We start from the raw sequence: 26,419 nt of genomic DNA, 5'->3' as shown, positions 1-26,419 counted from the left end.
CTTCTAGGCCCTAATTCAAGATTTATTTCCTTTGTGATAGCAGAGAGAAGACTTCAGCAAAGCTCTATAGAAGTGGTATAGAGATATTTCTACTCCTGAAAGTGGGATTGAATTGCCTGCCCTATGCTTGTCTTAGAGCAGTTTGGTCAGGTGAAGAAGTTTATTTTAGGAAATCATATGTTTTCTGGAAGTAGTTTATCAGCTTAATAAAAATACCAGCTGTTGATATGGATTTGGGCTGAGAGAGACTCTTTCTTGTGTCTCTTGGCAGTGAATGACTTCCTATTTTTTTTTTCCCCCATAGCAGCTATAGGAACTGGGAGAGCAAGTATGAATTTCTAATATATTAGATATTGAATCTAATGTCAGGTTTAATAAAGCAGCTGGATTTTAGCTGGAAGGCTGCTTTATTGAGAAATCTTAGTCTAGAAGAAATCATTATCTCTTTAATCAATTACTCACTGAATCCTAAGTGCTGAAATTTATAGGGACGTTAAAAAGCATCTAGACCAAAAGATTATAACCTGGGGTCCATAGAGCTCTACCTAGAGGCTATGGATAGGCTTCAGTGGCCTTGTTAATAACCAGAAATTATGCACAGATTCATTTATGTTCAGGTGCATTAGTTTTTCTCCAGGGAAAACAGTATAAAACTTGTACAGGTGTTTTTAAAAGACTCAAAATATTTAAGGACCACTGATTTAGATCAGCATTTAATTAAATGTGAGATAACTGATGCTTAGTGAGGTCAAGTGACTTGCAGAAGATCACATGACTAGAGAGAAACAGAACTGCTAGACATCAGGTCTTCTCATTTCTAACCCAGTCCCAGTATGCTGCCCTGAACTACCGACAACAATCAGATTTCTCCTCTAGCCTATGTTGTGTTGAAGCCTATAATTGGGGTGTGAGAAAATGAAAAAAACATAAAATATTTTGCTCAAAAGTAGGTTTATATACTGAGTGCATTTATATCAAAATAACCAGAACTATGAAACAGAATACTTAGCTATAAGATTTGGAATAGAAGGATGTCTCAGTTTAAGTTCCCCCAAAAAGAGACCTGAGACAATCATTTTGACATGAATAGCTTAATGTGTTGGTGATTCCCGGAAGTGGGGAGTAAGGACCTAAGAAAGGAAGTGACGTAAGTTAGTAATTGTGTTAACTAAAGGGACTTCACTGTGGGACCTTGGGGACCTTATGGCTTAGAATTATCCTACCAGAGAGGCAAGGAAGCTGGGGGTACTTATAACTCTTGTCCATCATCAGATGAGGGTTTTTCTGGGCCAGAGAACAATCTCAGAAGGAGAAATATATAAATCATATGTGGAAACTGTTTACCAATAACACTCAGACCAAGGGGATATGAGCAGGGTTTTGTAATATCTCATAAAAGGTGTTTTAGGGGTTAAACGAAGAAAGATATACCTGTGGACTATTGTTAGATCATAAAATGTTTGGAATAAAAGAGATCTCAGAAGTCATCTACCACTATGCATGTGTGCTCAGTGTGTATCAGTTGCAACCCCATAGACAGACTATAGCCCGCCAGGCTCCTCTGTCCATGGGATTCTCCAGGCAAGAACACTGGAGTGGGTTGGCATTCCTTTCTCCAGGGATCTTCCCAATCTAGGGATTGAACCTAGGTTTATAGCATTGCAGGCAGATTCGTTACCGTCTAAGCCCTAGGGGAGCCCATCTACCACTATAACCCCTTCTCTTATAACCTATGTAAAGTTAAGACCTTGTCTTTAATATCATTTAAACTAGTGATCCTGCTATTCCTTTCAACATTAAAGAGCACAGTACATTCAGATATAGAGTACATTCAGCTATAATAGGTTTTTCATTTTGTTTTGTTTTGCTTCGGGGTCATCCCTGTTACTGACTTCATCTATATGGAGTCAAAATCTACTGGAATCTTCCACTGGTTATCAATTATGCTTCTGAATCTATATGAAAAACATTCGTGGTCTCTTCCAAGGGATGGCCTGTGGGATCCAGCCTTCGAGATGACCCCCAGTGACCCCTGGTTCATAGTAAATAAAGGATATTTACAACGCTGTGTAGTTTTCTCCCGCAGTGATTAGTACTGACGTGCATCCAACATAATAGTAGGAAAGTAGCAGAATGTCACTTCCAAGGCTAGGTCATAAAAGTCACTGCCATTTCCATTTTCTCTCTTGGCTTACTCACTCTGGGGAAAATTAGCTGCCACGTCATGAGGATACTCAGAAGCCCCACAGAGAGGTCGACATGGCAAAGAACTGAATCCTCCTATGGAAAGCCTTTTTGGTAAGCCGTTTTGAAAGTGGATCTTCCAGTGTCAGCCAAGTCTTCAGATGACTGCAATCACAGCCAATATTTTACTGCAACTTCATGAAAGATTTTGAGGAATCTGCTCCCTGATTCCTGACTCTCAGAAACTGCAAGATAATATGCAGTGGTTGTTTCAAGCCACTGAGATGGGGTAATATGTTACACAGTATAGATATCTAGCATTCAGCCTTTTTGACATTTAAAGATAGCTATTCCAAATCTGTTCTGATGAAACATCTTGCAATTTTCCTCTGTGTGGCCAAGTTTTCTGGTTTTTGTGGGGTTTTTTTGTTCCATTATGGCACTATTTCTATATGTCAATATCCTTTTTAGTGTCAGTCTGTATTACTTAAATCTCTTTGTTGAAAGCGACAGAAGCCCAAATTCAACCAGTTTATGCATAAGAAATGGGATATGTTGTCTCCTCTAATCAAATTTCCAGAAGGGAAGACGAAAAGACAGCTGGAACCCGGCACTTAAAGAACACGTGGGCCTTCTCTTTTTCGCTTTTCATCCCAAGTTTTGGCTTCCTTCTCTAAGCTGCTGTTTCCGGAAATTTATAATCATTTATAGGAAGCTTTTATACTCAGAGTTATATAGCAAGAGACCAAAGAAAGTTCTTCTTTGCCAGACAATTTCAGTTAAAAAAAAAATCTCAGAGGAGAATTGCAAATGGTCTTACTTAAATCATATCTCTATCCCTAAAATGCTGTGACTGAAAGCACTTTATGATGCCTAGGTGAGGCCTGTGTGCACTGCTGTGGTTGGGAGCATCTTGGGAGGTCTGTGAGAGGTAGGGAGGAGTAAGCAATTCTAAAGTGAAGGTGACTCTGGGCAGAGGAATGAACGCATAACATGAGCTTCTTAGCTGGATGTGATCTCCCTGTTGTTTTTAGACTAGTGCAGCATGAACAGAGATAATTTTCTGGTGGTGGGATAAGTACATCTTCAGTTCAGTTCAGTCAGTCTTTGCGACCCCATGTAATACACCAGACTTCCCTGTCCATCACCAACTCCTGGAGTTGCTCAAAGTCATGTCCATCGAGTCAGTGATGCCATCCAACCATCTGATCCTCTGTCGTCCCCTTCTGCTCCTGCCTTCAATCTTTCCCAGCATCAGGGCCTTTTCCAACAAGTCAGTTCCTCCCATCAGGTGGCCAAAGTATTGGAGCTTCAGCTTCAATATCAGTCCTTCCATTGAATATTCAGGACTCATTTCCCTTAGTACTGACTGGTTGAATCTCCTTGCAGTTCAAGGGACTCTCCAAAGTCTTCTCCAACACTGAGAGACTCATTTCCTAGGCAGGTTGATAGGAAATCTAGGGGTCCCCAAGGAGAGAGGGGTCTGGAATTCTCAAGGAGGAAGAAAGGACAAACTTTTCACAGTCTGTGTAGACCAGGACCTGGGGACTGGAGTCGATGAAAATGAGAGGGTAACAGGCAGGCAGGCCAGGGGTCTCCAAATGGAGGAAATAGCCTGCAAGTGTCAGACATTTTTATCTCTTAAGAGCGGCAGGAGGAAACAAACTAGCAATATTTTTTTCCTTCTCTATACAAATTTAAAGGGAGGTTTCTCTTAAAATACTGTGTTGCCATATGACACCTGGTTTTGCCTGAAGTTAGCTATTCTTGAGCCTAGAGATAACCAATGCCTTTTTCTTATGGAAATGTTTGTCTTAAGCTATGCTAATGTACTATGCCTTTACCCCAAACTCTGTCTCCAAGTCGGTTCTGCCTCTTGGCCCAGAACCTACTTGACAAACCAGTATGTTATACTCAGATATTGTTCCCCTAATCTATGTAAATGAAACTATTTGTATGGTGGTCTGCCCTTCTTTAAGATTCAAGTTAATCATTTTATGGCCCAGGATAAACCATTTGGTGCCAAGATTATCCCATCTTATGGGTGAGGGGCCTGGTGCCATTCTAAATTTTAAGACATTCCTTTCTTTTATCGACAGACTGCTAGTGACTATATAACATCCAGCTGAAGACTAGCAGGGGGGTACTCTTTCTGCCCCCTTCTGATGCCTATGTCAGAAGCTTTCTCTATCTCCTTTATACTTTAATAAAACTTTATTACACCAAAGCTCTGAGCGATCAAGCCTCGTCTCTGGCCCCGGATTGAATTCTTCTCCTCCGGGGGCCAAGAATCCCGATGTATTCGCGTGATTCAACAACAACCTTTCAACACCACAATTCAAAACCATCAATTCCTCCATGCTCAGCTTTCTTTAGAGTCCAACTCTCACATCCATACATGACTACTGGAAAAACCATAGCTTTGACTAGTTGTCAGCAAAGTAGTGTCTCTGTTTTTCAATATGCTGTCTAGGGTTGGTCATAGGTTTTCTTCCAAGGAGCAAGTGTCTTTTAAGTCATGGCTGGAGTCACCAACTACAGTGACTTTGCAGCCCAAGAAAATAAAGTCTGTCACTGTTTCCATCGTTTCCCCATCTATTTGCCACGAAGTGATGGGACTGGATGCCTTCATCTTCATTTTCGGAATATTGAGTTTTAAGCCAACTTTTTCACTCTCCTCTTTCACTTTCATCAAGAGGCTTTTCAGTTCCTCTTTGTTTTCTGCCATAAGGGTGGTGTCATCTGCATATCTGAGTTATTGATATTTCTCCCAGCAATCTTGATTCCAGCTTGTGCTTCCTTCCTCCAGCCCAGCGTTTCTCATGATGAACTCTGCATATAAGTTAAATAAGCAGGGTGACAATATTCAGCCTTGGCGTACTCCTTTTCCTATTTGGAACCAGTCTGTTGTTCCATGTTCAGTTCTAACTGTTGTTTCCTGACCTGTATACAGATTTCTCAAGAGGCAAGTCAAGTGGTCTGGTATTCCCATCTCTTTCAGAATTTTCCACAGTTTATTGTGATCCACACAGTCAAAGGCTTTAGCATTGTCATTAATGCAGAAGTAGACGTTTTTCTGGAACTCTCTTGCTTTTTCCATGATCCAGTGGACGTTGGAAATTTGATCTCTTGTTCCTCTGCCTTTTCTAAATCTAGCTTGAACATCTGGAATTCACAATTCACATATTGTTGAAGCCTGGCTTGGGGAATTTTGAGCATTACTTTACTAGCGTGTGAGATGAGTGCAATTGTGCGGTAGTTTGAGCATTCTTTGGCATTGCCTTTCCTTGGGATTGGAATGAAAACGGACCTTTTCCAGTCCTGTGGCCACTGCTGAGTTTTCCAAATTTGCTGACATATTGAGTGCAGCACTTTCACAGCATCATCTTTCAGGATTTGAAATAGCTCAACTGGAATTCCATCGCCTTCAGTAGCTTTGTTCATAGTGATACTTCCTAAGGCCCACTTGACTTCACATTCCAGGATGTCTGGCTCTATAGGTCAGTGATCACACCATCGTGATTACCTGGGTTGTGAAGATCTTTTTTGTACAGTTCTTCTGTGTATTCTTGCCACCTCTTCTTAATATCTTCTGCTTCTGTTAAGTCCATACCATTTCTGTCCTTTATTGAGCCTGTCTTTGCATGAAATGTTCCCTTGGTATCTCTGATTTTCTTGAAGAGATCTCTAGTCTTTCCCATTCTGTTGTTTTCCTCTATTTCTTTGCAATGATCACTAAGGAAGGCTTTCTTATCTCTCCTTGCTATTTTTGGAATTTTGCATTCAAATGGGTATATCTTTCCCTTTCTCCTTTGCTTTTCTCTTCTCTTTTCACAGCTATTTGTAAGGCCTCCTCAGACAGCCAGTTTGCTTTTTTGAATTTCCTTTTCTTGGGGGTGGTCTTGACCACTGTCTCCTGTGCAACATCATGAACCTCCATCCATAGTTCATCAGGCACTCTATCTATCAGGTCTATTCCCTTAAATCTATTTCTCACTTCCACTGTATAATCATAAGGGATTTGATTTAGGTCATACCTGAATGGTCTAGTGGTTTTCCCTACTTTCTTCAATTTAAGTCTGAATTTGGCAATAAGGAGTTCATGATCTGAGCCACAGTCAGCTCCTGGTCTTGTTTTTGCTGACTGTATAGAGCTTCTCCATCTTTGGCTGCAAAGAATATAATCAATCTGATTTCAGTGTTGGCCATCTGGTGATGTCCATGTCTAGAGTCTTCTCTTGTGTTTTTGGAAGAGAGTGTTTTCTATGACCAGTGCATTCTCTTGGAAGAATTCTATTAGCCTTTGCCCTGCTTCATTCTGTACTCCAAGGCCAAATTTGCCTGTTACTCCAGGTGTTTCTTGACTTCCTACTTTTGCATTCCAGTCCCTTATAATGAAAAGGACATCTTTTGGGGGGCATTAGTTCTAGAAGGTCTTGTAGGTCGTCATAGAACTGTTCAACTTCAGCTTCTTCAGCATTACTGGATTACCATGACATTGAATGGTTTGCCTTGGAAACGAACAGAGATCATTCTGTCGTTTTTGAGATTGCATCCAAGTACTTCTTTTCGGACTCTTCTGTTGACTATGATGGATATTCCATTTCTTCTAAGGGATTCTTGCCCATAGTAGTATATATAATGGTCATCTGAGTTAAATTCACCCATCCAAGTCCATTTTATTTGGCTGATTCCTAAAATGTCGACATTCACTCTTGTCATCTCCTGTTTGATCACTTCCAATTTGCCTTGATTCATGGACCTAACATTCCAGGTTCCTATGCAATATTGCTCTTTACAGCATCAGACCTTGCTTCCATCACCAGTCACATCCACAACTGGTGTTGTTTTTGCTTTAGCCTCGTCTTTTCATTCTTTCTGGAGTTACTAAGATTAGTACATGTTAGATATACAAATATAATAATTTGACCAGGGTTAAGATCTCTGAAACAAAAGGGAACAGTCAAGAGCATAGTGGGTTACAGTAAGAAAATCCATCTTGATTTGTTAATGTATTGGAGGGCTCACTGATATGAGGTGCTAAGGGGTAGAGAATGCCATACAAAAGAAGAGACTGGTTAGACAGATGAGTGCTGGACTTCCAGGACAAGGATATGGGAGTGGATGGCCAGTAGTTTTCCAAGTAGTTCCAAGACCCACCTATAATACTTCATTGCTGTCAGTAGATAAACTACCAGAGTTTATAAATTACTTCCTTTTTATGTGCCAAGCTGAATTTATAGCCATCCTTAAGAAAACAGCTCTTGTTAGCACTTATCTAAGAGGCAGTATAGTCTAATGGTTAGAAAGATGCTCACTGGAGCAGATAGCCTGGTTTTAAATCTTGGATCTCCTACCTATCAACAGATGTATAGTCTTGGACAAGTTCTTTAACCTCTCTGTGCCTCACCTGTGCCTCATCATGGAATTTGGAGTAATAATAATATTTCATAGGGATGTTGTGAATTCAATATGTTAATATATGCAAAGTTCTTAACAACAGCATCTGACACATAGTATGTGCTACAAAGACATTAGTAATTGCTGTTACTATTATCATCATCATTATTCTTGAGTTAGGGGGAGAGGAAATTTCTTTCCCTGTGGAAAATTTGTGCATACCCAGATGGAAGTATGTCACTCATTTGAATATCATATGCTCCATATATTGAAGGAGAACAAAGCTTAAAATCTGTCATTCTAAAGACTCAGCAGTCCAGGATGGAGTCGTCGATAAGACAGTGGTAAGGAAAGTAAATTGAAATGCTTTCTGAGATATTTTGTCTGGAAATAGAGACCCCTTACAAGATTGTCTCGCCTGTCTTGTTGAAGTCTGATTGCATGTGGATTGGTCTTCAAATAATACACAAGTAAATATATCTCAATGCACTTCCATAAGAAATGAGCATTCATCTGTGGGTTGTTAGTTTCCCAATTGCAGTACAAAGATTTAAGCCATATTTAGGACTCAATATATCCATCATAAAAGCTAATCTTTCCTAATGCCCATTTTTATCCAAGTACAGTGCATAATTAAATGCTAGCACTGAGAAGCACTGTATTTAGAAAAGAACAAGGCAAGATCATCGACCACAGCTATTTATATACTCCTCCAGCTCAAATATTTCATACTGTGCATACTTGCTACTGACATTGCTTATTTTTTAAATCCTTTTTTAAATTGGATATGTTTTTGAAAGACATGGAATTGAATCATTGCATCATATAATCACAAAGCTTTAAAACCTAAGTGATGCTTAAAGGTCACTCAACACAACTATCTGAGAATCTACTATACATTTTGAAGACATTTATTCCAAGTCACAAAATGACTTATGGAAACAGTAATACATATGACAAGTGGAAGAACACTATCCCATGGCCATTACTGCCAATTTCCTATAAAGCCTGAACTGAGCCTTGGAATCCTCTTTAACACACAATCTAGGCAGCCATTTCCAATTACAATTAGCATGAAAATTTTCAATCTATTTACCATTCCCTAATGATGACTGAGCTAAAGAGAACCTGCTGCTAAGTCACTTCAGTTGTGTCCGACTCCGTGCAACCCCATAGACGACAGCCTACCAGGCTCCTCCATCCCTGGGATTCTCCAGGCAAGAACACTGGAGTGGGTTGCCATTGCCTTCTCCAATGCATGAAAGTGAAAAGTGAAAGTGAAGTTGCTCAGTTGTGTCCGACTCTTCACAACCCCATGGACTGCAGCCTACCAGGCTCCTCCGCCCATGGGACTTTCCAGGCAAGAGTCCTGGAGTGGGGTGCCATTGCCTTCTCAAAGAGAACCTAGTATACCCAAATTCCAAATTTATCTGATATACCATTCAAATTCTTAAGTTTAAACCATATAAAACACATTTATCCATCTTCACACTGTTTTGTTGACTGTTCCATGAAGAATCAGTGCATATGTTACTGAAAGCCCTTTCTTGAACCTCATCAGCAATAAGCTCTCATTATGCAAACTAAATTTTTATTAATGAGGCATAATTCACATACCATGCAATTTACCCCTTTAAAGTACACAGTTCAGTGGGGTTATAAAGTTGTACAACATCATCACTAACTCCAGAACATTTTCATCACTTCAATGAAGAAGATGGTGGTGGTAATAATAAAGGCCTTCATCTTCTTTCAACAAACACTCTCAGGGTAAAGACTGCTCACAGTGGGTGATCCTAAGTCAGGTCTAATAAAGTCAATCGTGTGAGTCAGTTCTTCCAATAAACCACCAGAGAGGCAAAATGATCGCAATTCTCTTAAGAGTGGGGCTTTGAAAAAGCTCAACTCTGTCCTATGCCCTCTGGTAGGTGGTAAGGTTTCTGGTTTTAATTTCCATTGCAGTCTGCTCATTCTTAAAGCTAATGCAGACCTGAGCATAAGGTGGGAACAGGGCAAATTAAAAAGCCACAAAGCTTACTATTCTTACCAATGTTGCCATTTTTCTTGAATAAATGTTTTTCAAATTTCTATAGGTCTTTGGTTAATTTCTAGAGTTCTGGAAAAGTTGATGCTGGCAATGTTTTCCATATGCTTGTTTTTATGGGCAAGAGGATTTTTAGAAGTTTTTACTCCACTATTTTATCTGATGTCACAAGTTACTGTTTTAAATTTTTTTTAATTTTTTGGCCACACCCACATGGCATGCAGGATCTTAGTTCTCCAACCAGGGATGGAACCCACACCCCCAGGGTTGGAAGAACTTTACTACTGGACTGCCAAGGAAGCTCCTGATGTCACAAATTACTTCTACGTTTGTTCTATATACATTATAATTTGTACAGGCTGTGTAGATTCATAAGATCAGAAGTACTAGTCATAGCTTATGAGGTGTTACATGAACTGATCCCCTGATTTTTTCCCTAAAAATTATCTCTTAGCAAGTTTTCCTTCATTCACTATAAACTGAACAGTTTACTTGGCTCTCTTTCTGTTCCTCAAACACACTAAGCCATCACCCCATTACTGCCTTTGTACTTGGTATCCTCTCTGCCTGATGTTCTTTTTTCCTGGAAGAAACCTCCCATCCTTCTAGTCTCACCTCAGGTGTCACCTCTCAAGAAAGGTCATGTATACCTGTGGCGGATTCATTTTGATATTTGGCAAAACTAATACAATTATGTAAAGTTTAAAAATAAAATAAAATTAAAAAAAAAAAAAAAAAAGAAAAACAAACAACAAAAAAAAATAATAAATAAATAAATAAATAAAAAAGAAATGTCATCCTGGATCATCTTTTCTGAAAAAGCTCTGCTTCCTCTTATCCCTCAAGCCCTCTCAGTCTCAGGTAATCTCAGATATCACAATCAGTTTATTCCATAGCCTTTATTAAGCTGCACAATTATTATGTTTATATCTTACATGTCTCTTCCAGTACAGAGCTTCATGAGAATAAGGATTTGTTGATTTTATGCATTCATATAGGGCTTCCCAGATGGTGCTAGAGGTAAAGAATCCACCTGCCAATGCAGGAGATCCAAGAGATGCAGGTTCCATCCCTGGGTCGGGAAGACTCCCCTGGAGGAGGAAATGTCAACCCACTCTAGTACTCTTTCCTGGAAAACCCCATGGACAGAGGAGCCAGACATACTACAATCCATTGGGGCTGCAAAGAGTCAGACACAACCGAGCACCATGCATTCACATATTCCTTTGCCCTGCACAATTACTAGCACATAGTTGTATACAGTCAAATGAATAATAGATAGTTGGATAGTGAGCTACTCAAAATTATATGTATCATCAATAACATCCCTGGGTTTAAGAGTCTACAAGTATATTCTTTGATTTAAATTCTAAGGACAAATCAACCAAATGTGATGAGGAGTCAATTACATTAAGGTGACTAGAAGCACCTTGGACTTCTTCTATTGGAGAATGCTTGATAGGGAAGAAAATGTTCTTGCCAAAGGACTGGGATACAATCCTCATTTTTATTGTGACAAAAACCCCATTCTTCCTCAGTCTCCATTTTCTTCATCTCCTAACCTCCACCCTCCTGTTTTTGGAGTCTCACAATGCACTTTATTACCAATTAGAACACTGCTTAAATCTCACAGAGTAACACTGATTTCAAATGCTACACAATGAATGAATAAATAAGAAACACCAGGAAACCACTTTAAAACAATCTTTTTTTGTGTCCATAATGATACCTTTATGTTTTTTACTGGGGACTTTTGAGGTTTATAGCACTAGGATAAAAAATATAATTTTTCATCTGGTTAACCAATTTATGGCTATTATATTCTAAAGTACTCTAAAATGCCACTGGGATTAGATTTGCTAAGGGTTTCAGGGTTTTCTTACTTTTTTTTTTTTTTCCTGTCATAAATGAAATAAGTTGTGAATGGGATCCACCAAGTGAAAAAAGAGATTTGAGGTTAGTCTATATGAAGACCACATATAGTAAACTGTTTCACAGTAAACTGAACTATTTCTCTGACATCCAACAGCTTTGGTTCTTATCTCAAAAGACCACTTTAGAGATGAAATTTCAGTTCACTCATTCAGTCCTGTCTGACTCTCGGCAACCCCATGGACTGCAGCAGATCAGGCTTACCTATCTGTCACCAACTCCTGGAGCTTGCTCAAACTCATGTCCATCAAGTCAGTGATGCCATCCAACCATCTCATCCTCTGTCATCCCCTTCTCCTCCTGCCTTCAATTTTTCCCAGCATCAGGGTCTTTTGCAAAGAGTCAGTTCTTCACAGCAGGTGGCCAAATTATTGGAGCTTCAATTCAGCCTCAGTCCTTTCAATGAATGTTTCAGACTGATTTCCTTTAGGATTGACCAACTGGATCTCCTTTCAGTCCAAAGGACTCTCAAGAGTCTTCTCCCACACCACAGTTAAAAGCATCAATTCTTCAGCACTTCTTTCTTTATGGTCCAACTCTCACATCCATACATGACCACTGGAAAAACCATAGCTTTCACTGGACAGAATTTTGTCTGCAAAGTAATGTTTCTGCTTTTTAATATGCTGTCTAGGTTGGTCATAGCTTTTCTCTCAAGGAGCAAGCATCTTAATTTCATGGCTGAAGTCACCATCTGCAGTGATTTTGAAGCCCTCCAAAATAAAGTCTGTCACTGTTTCCATTATTTCCCCATCTATTTGCCATGAAGTGATGGGACTGGATGCCATGATCTTCATTTTTTCAATACTGAGTTTTAAGCCAACTTTTTCTTTCTCCACTTTCACTTTCATCAAGCGGCTCTTCAGTTCCTCTTTGCTTTCTGCCATAAGGGTGGTGTCATCTGCATATCTGAGGTTATTGATATTTCTCCCAGCAATCTTGATTCCAGCTTGTGCTTCATCCAACCTGGCATTTTGCATGATGTGCTCTGCATATAAGTTAAATAAGTACAGTGACACTATACAGACTTGACGTACTTCTTTTCCAGTTTGGAACCAGTCTGTTGTTCCATGTCCGATTCAGTTACTTCTTGACCTGCATACAGATTTCTCAAGAGACAGGTAAGGTGGTCTGGTATTTCCATCTCTTTCAGAATTTTCCATAGTTTGTTGTGATCCACACAAAGGCTTTGGCATTGTCAATGAAGCAGAAGTAGATGTTTTTCTGGAACTCTCTTGCTTTTTCAATGATCCAACAGATGTTGGCAATTTGATCTCTGGTTCCTCTGCCTTTTCTAAATCCAGCTTGAACATCTGAAAGTTCACGGTTCACATACTGTTGAAATCTGGGTTGGAGAATTTTGAGCATTACTTGGCTAGCATATGAGATGCATACAATTGTGCAGTAGTTTGAACATTCTTTGGCACTGCCTTTCTTTGTGATTGGAATAAATACTGACCTTTTCCAGTCCTTTGGCTACTTCTGAGTTTTCCAAATTTGCTGGCATATTGAGTGGAACACTTTCACAGCATCATCTTTGAGGATTTGAAATAGCACAGCTGGAATTCCATCATCTCCACTAACCTTGTTCATAGTGATGCTTCCTAAGGCCCATGTGACTTCACATTTCAGGATGTCTGGCTCTAGGTGAGTGATCACACCATCGTGGTTATCTGAGTCATTAAGATATTTTTCTGTATAGTTCTTCTGTGTATTCTTGCCACCTCTTCTTAATATTCTCTACTTCTGTTAGGTCCATACCGTTTCAGTCCTTCATTGTGCCCATCTTTGCATGAAATGTACCCTTGGTATCTCTAGTTTTCTTAAAGAGATCTCAAGTCTTTCCTATTCTATTGTCTTCCTCTATTTCTTTGTATTGATTCCTGAGGAAGGCTTTCTTATCTCTCCTTGCTATTCTTGGAACTCTCCATTCAGATGGGTATAGCTTTCCTTTTCTCCTTTGCCTTTAGCTACTCTTCTGAGAGTTATTTGTAAGGCTTCCTCAGACAACCATTTTGCCTTTTGGCATTTCTTTTTTCTTGTCAATAGTCTTGATCACCACCTCCTGTACAATGTCACAAACCTCCATCCATAGTTCTTTAGGCACCCTGTCTATCGGATCTAATACCTTGAATCTATTTGTCACTTACAACGTTTAACATAAGGGATTTGATTTAGATCATACCTCAATGATCTAGTGGTTTTCCCTGCCACTGCTGCTGCTGCTAAGTTGCTTCAGTCATGTCCAACTCTGTGCGACCCCATAGACAGCAGCCCACCAGGCTCCCCCGTCCCTGGGATTCTCCAGGCAAGAATACTGGAGTGGGTTGCCATTTCCTTCTCCAAATCATGAAAGTGAGAAGTGAAAGTGAAGTCGCTCAGTCGTGTGCCACTCTGAGTGACCCCATGGACTGCAGCCTACCAGGCTCCTCCACCCATGGGATTTTCCAGGCAAGAGCACTGGAGTGGGGTGCCATTGCCTTCTCCGAAAAATGTCTCTAGATATTGCCAAATGTCATGTGTAGAGCAAAGTCACCTGTGGTTGAAACTACTTGTCTAGGAGTATGTTCCTTTAATATGCAAGAAATCGAACAAAGAACAACACTATAGAATATGTCAATAACCAGATTATAAAGGAAATGTAAATTTTAGCCATTCTTTTTGGACCAATAATATATTTTATCCACTCAACAATTAACATATCTACATTATAGGCACATTTCTGGCATAATAATGGCTACCTTTTGAGCAAGTCCTCTGTGATGAGGGTTTAACATACTTTTACTCATTTAAAATTCACAAGAATCCCACACATACGCAGGTAAGCAGTGGTGGAGTCTAGATTTGGATTCAGATTTTTTTTGGTTGTGTGTGTGTTTAATTCTCCAGGCTGTTTAATCCTTCACTCACTACTGGCAGATGACATGACTTTAGAAATATTTGAAACAATAGAACATAGTGGTTAAGAGTACAGGTTCTGGAAACAAACAGCCTAGATGGGAATCTTGTCTCAACTAATTCCTAGCTGCATAAATTTGAGAAAGTTTCTTTAACTCTCTAAGCTCAGTTTTTTAGTCTGTAAAATGTACCTCTCTAAGGGGACAACTGTGAAAATTAAATGAGATAATATATACAAATGCCTGTAATTGCCTGGCACATGGCAATGGCTCAACTACTATGAGCTTACATTTCAAACGTATATGCCTAGAGAAACTAGAATAGAATGTACAGGAGTATAGTTGGCCTGGACACGGCATTAGGGAGTGATGGCAACTATGGAGTACTCCATAGGTCACATCCTGTCTATAGATTTTCCAGCCAATTTTCAGAGAAATAGGTGTAAGCTGCATAACTGATACTGGCAGAATGGATTGGGATCAAGGAAACTTCAGTTCATTGGTGAGGCCACTGAAGCACAGAGAAGCAGAGGGCCTACCAAGTTCATATTGTCTCAACAGTGGGGCTTGATGTGGGACCTATGCCCCTCACCAGGTCTGATTCTACTACTCTGGATGTATTTCCTTCTACTCCCTGGCAGACATCTCTTGCTTTCATTTCTGTAGATGAGTTCTGATTTCCTCATAAACTGAAAATATTTACTCCTATAGAGACTATGAGCAGACTATGACTATATTTATTCCTATAGAGACTACTGCTTGTGGGCATGGGATTTTCCTAGTAGGGCACCCGAGCATTTAAGTTGCTCCCCACTGGGCATCAGAATCCTCAGTGACAGATTGCAGAGTACTCCAGCATGGGGATTATAGTTTTCTGCAGGGATGAAAAGGGCCAAGACTTGTGAACAAATGCAACCACCAATTAGACTCCTTCAATACTACATTTAATTTAGAGTCTTTAAAACAAACAAGGATTGTTGTATTTTAAATATCTGAGTTTTTTTAAGGTTACCATCTTTTAAACTATTTCATGCTTTTGATCCTTAGACAACTGTTTGGTAGGACCTGAGAATATAAAACTTTATATATGAGAGAATCATACTTTTTTGAAATACAAACACTTCTTAAGAGTATAGCAAAGTCCCGCAAAGATTCGTACACAACTTAGCGACTGAACAACAGCAAAGTTCCTATACTATCCCTAAGTCTCCGAATATTCTTAATGGTTTCCTGAACAACTGTTTATCCCATCATACACACACACATACCTCTACTCATTTCTTATTACAATCTAGTAGATCACAGGTCTTAAATGTCTTATTCATCTTTATTCTTTTTAGCACGCGTGCACACACTCACACACACCAGTGTCTGATAACAAGTAGGTACTCAATAAATATATATATTTTTAACTTACAGAATAATGTCTGAAAACTTGAATGCTTGAATGATAAGAAGTAGACTCTTTTGCAAACAGGCAGTTCCACTTTGACCTCATAAAGATAACTCCTTGTAACATTTTCTTAAATTTCTCCTTATAACGTCTAGCCACTGATCCTAGGACTAACCTCACAGATGATGTAAAGAAGAGCTTCCATTTCTTTTTCAAGCACACAAAGGCTGATTTCATGGTTCCCCAACTTTTTTTGTCTTATAAGAAAAATATCCTTTTCTTCCTTCTATGACATACAGTCCCTATAAAATACAGATCTTCCTCCCTGACTAGTTAAAAATCTTGTTTATTTTGATTGAAATTCTGTGCCAGTGTCTTTTGGTTGGTCTTCAATGTCCATATATCATTTCTGGTATAATGTAAATACATGAAAACCAGCTGACAACTACATTTTCCAGCCCCTTTTGTAGCAGACATGACTATGCAGCTATATGGTCGATGGAATCTGAACAAAAGTGGTATGTACCACCTCTGAGTCATGATTTTAAAGGAAGCACTTCTCTCTTCACATCCTGCTGCCTGGAGACAAGCCACCCTGCACTACACAGAACAGAGGCCATGTCACAGAGATGGCAAGGCAACAAATTAAGAACATAAACATAAGATAGACTGACAGATCAATTGATAGATACAGTGATGGTTTTAAATTTCACAAATAAGGTGAAATAAGGCTCATGGATAAGAAACTAGGGTACCTGGATGATCTCAAAGATCCAAGATGGTCTACCATATCCTTGACTGCCTGACTTTAGACAACAACACGATAGAGAAATATACTGCCATCTTAGTTAAACTGTGATGAGCTGACACTATTACAAGCAGCTGGTTCTACAGGCTACTAATAGATCTACAGGCACAGTCTTTACTTCTGGCAGCTTGTATTTTGGCACCAGAAATAAACCTTAGCAAACAAAATACGCCATAGAATACTAATACAAATTTAGATTTGGGGAGTACGTGGGGAAGATGTAAATACTATAAGCTAGCTGATGGCTCTTAATATACCATGTGATGTTGCAAAAGGCAGATCAAGTGTTCTGCAGTTTGATACTGAAACCCCATTATATTTCTTTACATCACTTCCCCATTCCTCTCTGTTGTGGTCCCTAATTTAAAGCATGTTCCCTCCCTCTTTACACTCAGCCTTTTAATGCTACATGATACACATGCCTCATGAATCTTTTTAAATTCTATATTTTTAACTGTTTTTAACTGAAAGGCCCACCACACCTTATGTCACGTCATCTGGATTTCCTTCAAGTTTGATAGCCATCCATTCATCAAATTTTGGAGGATAATTGTTTAGTTGTATCTAATGGGAAAACCTCTTAATTACTTATTCACATGACTGAATCTTCTGTAATGTTCACATATACGCACATTTATCATTACCAGTAATGTATCCTCACATTAATAAGGCATGTATCTCATATTTTTGCTTACTGATGCTCTAAATCAGAATTCAGCAAACTATGGACCATGAGCCAAATATAACTCATCTCTTGTTTATTTTTTTAAAATAAAGTTTTAGTAGAACATAGCTATCCCCTGTGTTACCGTATCACCCACGTATGGATGCTTTGGAGGCTACAGTGGCTGTACTGAGTAGTTGCCACAAAAGCTGTATGGCCACACACACAAAAACATTTGCTAACTAGTCCTATGCAGAGAAAGTGTGGTGATCCTGCGGAAAGCAGTGTTACCCAACCTTCTTTCCATTACTACTTCCTGAGAAGCCTTTTGAGACTTTTTCTCCCCTAATCCTCCAGCTTGGTAATACCATAAACATACTGTATATCTGTTCATGTACTGTATGTTTATCTATGCTTTAAATACAGAAATAATAAGACTTTTTTTTTCACTTCCTAAAAGCCAGCTTTGTTCCCCTTCAGACCAATACTGTTCCTGTTGAGAATGCAGGTTCTAGATAAGAGTTTCTCAGTCTCAGCACTAGTTGATGTTTTGGGCCAAACCGTTCTTGCTGTGAGAAGCTGCTCTATAGGATGTTTAGCAGCGTCCTTGCCTCTTAGATGGAAGTAGCTCCCCTGCCTTTCTGTGGCCACCAAAAAATCTCTCCAGATACCTGCAAATGCCCCACGGGAGAGAAGGGGGTGTTCAAGTGTCCCCAGTTGAGAACCACGTGCTTTAGACTAATAATGTCGTCAAGTTCATAAATATAGAGGGCAGATGTATATTACTGTACTATGTCCTAAGCATAATATATTTTCCTGGCATTAAGAGAAAGTATCTTATCTCTTCATTTGTGTTTCTCACCTCACTAGACACAGGCACTATGAGAGCAGAAACTTGGAGTTATTCAGCAATGTATCCAAATGAACATTTAGAAAAATTTATGGCTCTCCATTTATGTTTTAAGGGCAAATCAATATATTTCACTAAAACCACAACAGCTCTCACTAATTACAACTTCTTCTTAAAAAAGGGTTACAAAACACATCTTCAAATACTTTATTCTAAATTTTCCTCCGAAACTAGCAGTAGATTCATTGGTCAGGAGTGGCTTGGGTCTCCTTGCCAGTTTTTAATTATCTAGAACAGTTTCTGTTTTCACAAGGATCCTCAAAAACTAGTCAGTGGTTCTATAATCCTATTTAACAATTCTCTCAGAGTGTTTTCCTCAAAGCCAAGAAAATTAAACTTTTTGAAAGTTAAGTCTTACCATTCCTTTCATGTATTGAGTTTCCATTTGCCACTGACAATGGCCATTTTATCATTTGATTTATAAGGATTATTCTCATTGTCAGGAAATCAAAAACTTATGGAAGGAAATAGGCTTTTTCTGTCATCAAAAACATGCAATCATTTCTTAGATTTTCCTGCTCTGAAGAGAAAACACAAATGCTCTGTTGCCACTCAACCTCAGGATAACATCATATGGGATTATCTTGGAAACAAAGAGGCAGGCAAGACTCAGGTGTGTTTCTAAGAGTAAAAAGGACATAATCAAGCCATTGTAGTCTGCTCTTTCTGGTTTTCTGCAGGGAGACTGAGGATAGGCAAGTCCATAAAAAGGGAGACATGCTTCACTTTGACTTCCTCTGTATAATCATGTTTATACCTAGAAACCATTTTTAGAAGATCCCTAATTCTATCACATTTCTGTGTAATTCTTTGGAACTTGGCTTTACAAGGTAATAATCCACAGGAAAAATAAAACGACCTTTTAGAATTTATTGAAGGCTTGAGAACAAGGACAAACACACATGATTTGGGCACCATCGGAAAGACATTACAAAGTCTAAAAGGTGGTGCTGTGGGCATTTGAATGAGTCTTGGTCCTTCCTGTCAGACTTTCAGAGCATCAGGAAAAGCCTGTGTTTAACATCATGACATTAGTATATACTGAAAATTCAATGAACTAGGATCTTTTTCTCATGTTACAATCAGTGTTGAACAACAGAGAAATCTAAACACCTACATTTAAAAATGTGTCATTACCTCACTTTGTGATTTTTGAATAAATAATAAAACCTTTGATCTAGGCTAAGTGCTTCACCAATCACATTATTTGGTTATATATGAACGACTAAAATTACAGTGTAAGAATTCTACCTCCTGCTATGGTAGTCCAGTTATATTGTTTGAGGTACTTACTACCCTCCAGCTTCCCAGGTTGCTCAGTGGGTAAAGAATCCACCTGCAATGCAAGAGACGTGGTTTTCGATTCCTGGGTTGGGAAGATCCCTTGGAGGAGGGCATGGCAACCCACTCCAGTATTCTTGCCTGGAAAGTCCCATGGACTGAGGGGCCTGGTGAGCTATAGTCCATAGGGTCACAAAGAGTCAGACCAGACTGAAGCAACTGAGCACGCACACACTAGCCTCTCTGTGTTTCTGTTACTGCATCTGTTTCCTATGAATTATGACTTCACTAACATTATCCCTCATACTTCTACTTTGTCTCCCTAAGGTCTATAAGGGTAAAATGAGTCTGAACTTCAAGTCTAAGATCTGTTCTGTTATTTCAACTCTGTCACTTACCAGCCATGTGACTGAGTAAGATCTCTTCCTTTGCTAAATTTAAATCTCTTTGTCTTCCTGTCCTAGGACTATTATCAGATGATACAACTGATAAGTTCTGAGAATAGCATCATGTACGGCTGGATCCAGGTGCTCCAACAATATTGTCAGAATGCTGCCATTCTCCAACACTTGACTCCGCTTTTCATCCCTTGGCTCAGTTTTCTTCTGGTAACTCCTCTTTGCATGATGGAGCACAGCAGTTAAAGGTTTACATCTTTCCAGGTCCATTCCCAGTAGAGAAAGAAAATATCCCATTCACTATTTCCAGCATAAGTCATGCTCCTGTCCTTGAAAAGTCACTGTGGTCAGGAAGATGGGCTGACTTACCTAAGGCTGTATTATTGCCACCCTTGTGTCCTCAGAGGTCATTTAGACTATGTGAAATGAAAGTGAGAGGTGGGAAGAGTCTACAAAAGGGGAATTAAGATGCTGTTATAAAAGAAGGGGGAATGTACACCATGATGGACATAAGCAGAGAGGTCTACTTCAGATGGAAAGGCAGATCCCGCTTTGATATAACTGTCCTTTTACTAAACCAGTATTTTAATTTAATCACCACCTCTTCAGGACTCACCTAGAGCACCAGCCTCCGCTACCAGTGCCTACTTTTGTTCCTGGTACTTCTGAGAAGATACATTAACTTCAGAACTTTGAGATCTATTACTGCAGGCTTTTCCCAGGGTTGTGTCTGCTCTTAGAAACTCTTCAAGGGAGAGAATCATTCGTGCATGAGAACTCATCATGAGTAAGTAGATGACTGGCCCTCTAAAGTGGGGTCTTACAGCCTTGTCATTCTACAGCCTCATTTTTATCTATCTTTACTAATTTACCATATAGTGGAAATTAAAGGAATCATCCAAATTCTTACTCCTGGAAGCTGGGGACCAGAGGAGTCTTCTTTGGATACTACCATTTAATACAAGTTTCCCCTTCTCTCAGATAGTTCCAATGTAACCATGTAGTTCCATCACCGAATGTCTCCTATAAGCCTATGGGAGCACCATCTCCACCTTGTAGCTTACAGTGAGTGCCCTTCATGGGAACGAGTTCCATTCCAAGAGCATATTCATAAGTCCAATCTGTTCATAAGTCCAACAAAGTTAGCCTAAGACAATCAGCTACATAATACTGTACTATAATAGGTCTATAATACTTCTCACACAAGTAATACACAAAAAGCAAACAAATATACACACACACAAATAAAGAAAATATTTCTAACCTTACAGTACCTTGGAAAATACGGTAGTACCGGCTACATCACCATTCTTCACATTTGCTTCCGGACATCAAGGCTTGAAATAAAGATACTGCACTACTGCACTCTATACAGTGCTTTACAGTAAATACAGCAAAGCACAACCGCTTGTAGAGGATGCAGGCACCTAACAATGTATGCCAGACACGCGAACTAATGTATGTGATTGGACACGCGAACACACTCTTGCAGCTTTGAGAGTTCGCAACTTGAAGGTTCCTGTGTAAGCGACTTACTGTATTTCTGTTCCAGCTAAATATTAAAGTAGCCTCCATTCGGTTCTCATCTGCTTTAGCTCACTTTGACTTTTCCTCTTGCTTAGCCGTATCACAGCACCTGGTATTTTTCCTCCCTCAACTCCCCTCTTTTTGGTAGCATTCTTTATTCCAGAGAGAGGGTCACAATTTGATAACCTCAAGAATGAGAGAAAGCATCACAAGACGGCCTGATGCCACCCCTGAGCATCTTGAGGTGATCCATGGATGGGAAGAATGCCAGCCCTGCACATACTCAGGTCCTTACCAACAACCCTACTTCCTGAGCCACTACTGGAAGACTCATTATATCCCCTCTAAGATGGGACACACCAGAGAAGGCAACGGCACCCCACTCCAGTACTCTTGCCTGGCAAATCCTATAGATGGAGGAGCCTGGTAGGCTGCAGTTCATGGGGTCGCGAAGAGTCCGACACGACTGAGCGACTTCACTTTCATTTTTCACTTTCATGTATTGGAGAAGGAAATGGCAACCCACTCCAGTGTTCTTGCCTGGAGAATCCCAGGGATGGGGAGCCTGGTGGGCTGCCGTCTATGGGGTCGCACAGAGTCAGACACGACTGAAGTGACATAGCATAGCAAGATGGGACACAGTTTTGAGGACATAGCCCGCTGTGGCTCCCTTTGTCTGGCAAATCAGTAAAGCTCTTTCTTTCTATTTTACCCCAAACTCTGCTTCTGAGAGTTAATCCACATTGGTGTACAGCGATGAATTTCATCAACATTTCTAGGCTGTCTGCAACTATGTTTGTCATAGTCCCACAGAGAGATTTCAGTGAAGCTTCAGGCAAGCTGCATCCCACTTGGACCTCAGCTCCCTCTTCAGAAATGAAAATCATATGAACCATGGATGTACTTTTCCTTTCTGGTGTGTTATTTTAAAAATTAAATGAGTTACGTATTTGAGCTGCAGAGTGATGGTGTTATACTAGAAAAGTCCTCAGAATCAGAAGATGTGTAGGCATCATCTGTGGGTTTCTAGGGACAGAAACACTCCCTGATAATGTCATTTCACAGATTCATTCAAACGGTACAAAATGTCAAAGAGCCTTCTTGAATGTTTCAGATCTTGACATGTGAGTGACTATAAAGTTTTCTGGGTATTCTACTCAGTCTGTGCCCCATTCCCAAACCCAAGGTTAGAGCCCACCATGTCTCAGCATGGGTACCACCTCACCCCCCCATACCACAAAATCAGACACCCCCCCGGGGTGTGTGCCCCAGAGGGAAGTATAGGTAGGTTCCCTGTGTGTTGAATCACCAGAGAGTGGGGCAGGGCCATTTGCTCATGCACAAAGACAGCTGTGTTTCCCATTGTGAAGCATAGGATGAATCACTGTCCAAAAAAGTAAGTTTTACTGACTGGAAAATGCAGAGAAATTTCATGTTACCATGAAGTTGGTTGGGGCATAATTGTTGAAAGTAAGGAGAAGTTTAATAACTTTTGAACTGACAGTACAGTGATGTGGTTGAGGAAATAGTTTTATATTATTCATGGCTATCCCCACTTTGCACAGTTCTAGCATGTACACATTTTAGTTGCCATGATTTAGTTTGATAATACCAGCCCCCAACATTATGGTTCATAGTTCATAGAATATGAACTGTGAATATGAATATGAACCATAGAATATGGACTGTGAATAACTGAATAGAGTACAAACTTGGTTGGTTTGATCTCTGGGTTGGGAAGATATCCTGCAGAAGGGACTGGCTAGGGAAAGGTTACCCACTCCAGTATTCTTGCCTGGAGAATTCCATGGACAGAGGAGCCTGGCAGCCTACAGTACAGTCCATGGGGACGCAAAAAGTCAGACATGACTGAATGACTAACACTTTCACTTTCACACTTTTCACTTTGTTCCTCTCTCTTCATTCCACAAATCACTACATAAATAACAGGTGCACCATGATCCGTGAGCAGGCACATCCCTTCTTTCAAAGTCTGTCGGTAATTGGTCGCTGTGTATCTGGTATGCTGTTTATACACAGACAACAAAGAAGGTAGCTGTGCTGACTTCTTGTCTTCCAGTGATAAGCCCATGTGACGTTGTATAGAACAGGAATTGTGCCATTTGCAGAGATGTGGATGGACCTGGAGAATATTGTACAGAGTGAAATAAGTCAGAAAGAAAAAAACAAGTATCATATACTAATACATACATGTGGATTCCATGAATAGAAAAATGGTACAGATGATCTTATTTGCAAAGCAGAAATAGAGACACAGACGTAGAGAACAAACATATAGACACCAAGGGGGTAAGGAGGAGTGGGATGATTGGGAGATTTGGATTGACATATATACACTTTGATACTGTGTATAAAATGGATAACTAATGAGAACTGACTGTATAGAACAGGGACTTGTACTCAATGCTATGCAGTGACGTTAATGGGAAGGAAATCCAAAAGAGAGGGGATATAGGTAAACATAACTGATTCACTTTGCTGTACAGCAGAAACTAACACAACATTGTAAAGCAACTTTACCTCAATAAAAATCAATTTAAAAAAAGAAATAGAATTCTATTAAAAAAGGAAGGGACTGGCCCACAAATATGCAAGTGCAAGGAAAAAAAAGTGATGATGCTGGAAGCAAAATGTGAATCGGATATAATGGAGTTAGTAGAAAAAAACAGTTGATCTGACCATGGGAATGTTGACATTGCCACCATTCAAAGAGATTTTAAATATGTAGCTAAAGGAACTTAGTGAAGACCAATTTACATTAATGAAGAAAGTGTTTTTGACAAAAAAGGAGGCAATATTCTAAAGCAAGTGATGTCAGCAGAACAATTCATGTTAAAGGAACGCTTGGTGATATTTCATGACATTGAAAGAGAAAAGGATAAAATGCTGAAAGCTAATCCAAATTTAGAAAAGGAGATGACAGTTCTCCAAGGCATAGATAGAAAACATGTTTGCTTGTGTGATAAATTATACAAGGAGAAGACGAGACCTGTTCAAATAATGCTTGATAGGTTTTTTTAACAGCAACAACAAAAAAATCCACTAATACTCACTGTTTCTAATAGTTTAATTATAGTGTACAAATAAATATTAGTTTTATTATTTTTCATTTCCAACAGCAAGAGCTTCAATGTTTTAACAAAAAATTAAAGGTCGTAGTACAATCATAATTACTGTACTGATAATTAAGACTGTTTTGTATGGTTATAGTGTACACAAACATTTTTATGGTCCTGTACTATCATCTAACAGGAAGACTGCTGATATACACATATTTGTAAAGGAAGAAACTAGGTGAAAATAGTCACAAAGAAATACATATTCATTTAATGTCTATCAGATATAAAATGTGATTCTCAAAGCTGTGGGGAAGAAAATTGAATTGGATGTGCTTATTACCCTCAAGGATTTCATGGTTTCCTTTAAGAAGATGAGGATTCCACATAAGGAAAGCATTTATAATGTAAGGATAGTTCACATTTAAAATGCCATTTTAAAGTAAACACTCTTAAAATAGGGACAAAGTTTTTATTTAAGGGGAATATTTTGGCCAGGAACTGATCTTGAAAAAAAGGAAATTAAAGTATAAAAACAGGTGTATCTTTTCATTTATCAGCATTTAATTTCAAAATTCAATAATGTCCTAATTTATAAGATGAATAAAATAGGACCATATTTTCTGCTGGCATGATTTTTCTTTAGTTTTGCAGAAGGAAAATACACCACTCTTTGCTTTGTGTTGGATTTTTAAACCACCATTTAAAAATGAGCAATTAAAAAAAATATTTTATGGTTCATCAATTTTCTATAAAGCTTTTCAACATCTTTCTGTATGCAAGTCCTTCTTGCTTGACACTCCTATGCAGTTGTAATTCTTAATGACTCTTCTCTCTTTCATTGGTCTAATTCTGCCATATTCTCACTTGTCCATGACTTAAGTTTAACTCGAGCAATTATCCTACCTCATTTTCATAGACGCCATAAGTCTTGCAGTTTGCAATCTGATTTTGTAGCTGCTTTGCACTGTTTTAACTTTAAATTCTGGCAAGCAACAGAAAACTGTCAAATGAAGGTGATATGATGAGCTACACTGGGTGTCAACAAACTACAGCCCAGAAATAACTCTGGCCCACTGCCTATTTTTATAAATAAAGTTTTATTAACACACAGTCATGAGCAACCATTCAAACCTCTATTGTGCATGACTGCTTTCAGGCTACAATGGCAGAGCTGAGTAGCTGTGACAGTGACAATATGGCACCAAAGCCCAAAATATTTACTGTCTGGCAGTTTACAGGAAAAACCTTTCAATCCTTACTGTAGACTGCTGCTGCTGCTTCAGTCATGTCTGACTCTGTGCAACCCCATAGATGGCAGCCAACCAGGCTCCCCCGTCCATGGGATTCTCCAGGCAAGAACACCGGAGTGGGTTGCCATTTCCTTCTCCAATGCATGAAGGTGAAAACCAAAAGTCAAGTCACTCAGACTGATGCTAATGTTGAGTAAATAGAGATGTTGGACACTGATTTGACTGGGGTCAATTAGTCAGTAAAGGTTTGGGGTTTATGATTCTTGCCTTCATGCCAACTTTTAAGAGTTAAAAAAATGCAGTAAATATCTGACTAAGGGGTATCCCTCACTCTTAATGCAATTTTTATTAGATTTCTAGTGATATGAAATGCTATAATATTTTTTAAAATATTTTTCACACTGTATTTTAGAGGAGAAAGAGCTCCCTATGGTTACTGACAGGAAAGGTCCTTGTGAAAGGCGGCATGTCTACAGGATCTCAAAGGATGCACAAGACAAAGGGTCAGAACACGCTCTGGAATAAACAATTTGAATGGCCATTCTCTGTAGTTATGGGAATAAGCAATAATAAATCACCTTACTGAGATGGCAGAGTATAGTTAGCAGAAGAGATGGCTAGAAGCTGGATCTGATTAAAATATTCCTGATT

At 39.3% G+C, this 26,419-nt stretch overlaps 1 long non-coding RNA gene across 9 annotated transcripts in view; it reads right to left on the bottom strand.

Moving 5' to 3' along the window:
• LOC123335033 overlaps nt 1-26,419 on the bottom strand; it is a 280,541-nt gene that overhangs the window by 210,322 nt on the left and 43,800 nt on the right. For 4 of the 9 annotated variants that reach the window (XR_006553276.1, XR_006553280.1, XR_006553279.1 and 1 more), the window contains one exon: nt 22,900-23,581. The exons of the other annotated variants lie outside the window; for them this stretch is intronic. This is a non-coding gene — a long non-coding RNA (uncharacterized LOC123335033). Of the gene's footprint in view, nt 1-22,899; nt 23,582-26,419 lie in introns of those variants that run through there. 9 annotated transcript variants of the gene reach the window in all.

Source organism: Bubalus bubalis, chromosome 9 (genome assembly GCF_019923935.1).
Source record: "Bubalus bubalis isolate 160015118507 breed Murrah chromosome 9, NDDB_SH_1, whole genome shotgun sequence".
Classification (NCBI taxonomy): Eukaryota; Metazoa; Chordata; class Mammalia; order Artiodactyla; family Bovidae; genus Bubalus; species Bubalus bubalis.
The sequence above is the reverse complement of the archived record's forward strand: the minus strand, read 5'-3'. Positions and strand labels throughout refer to the sequence as shown.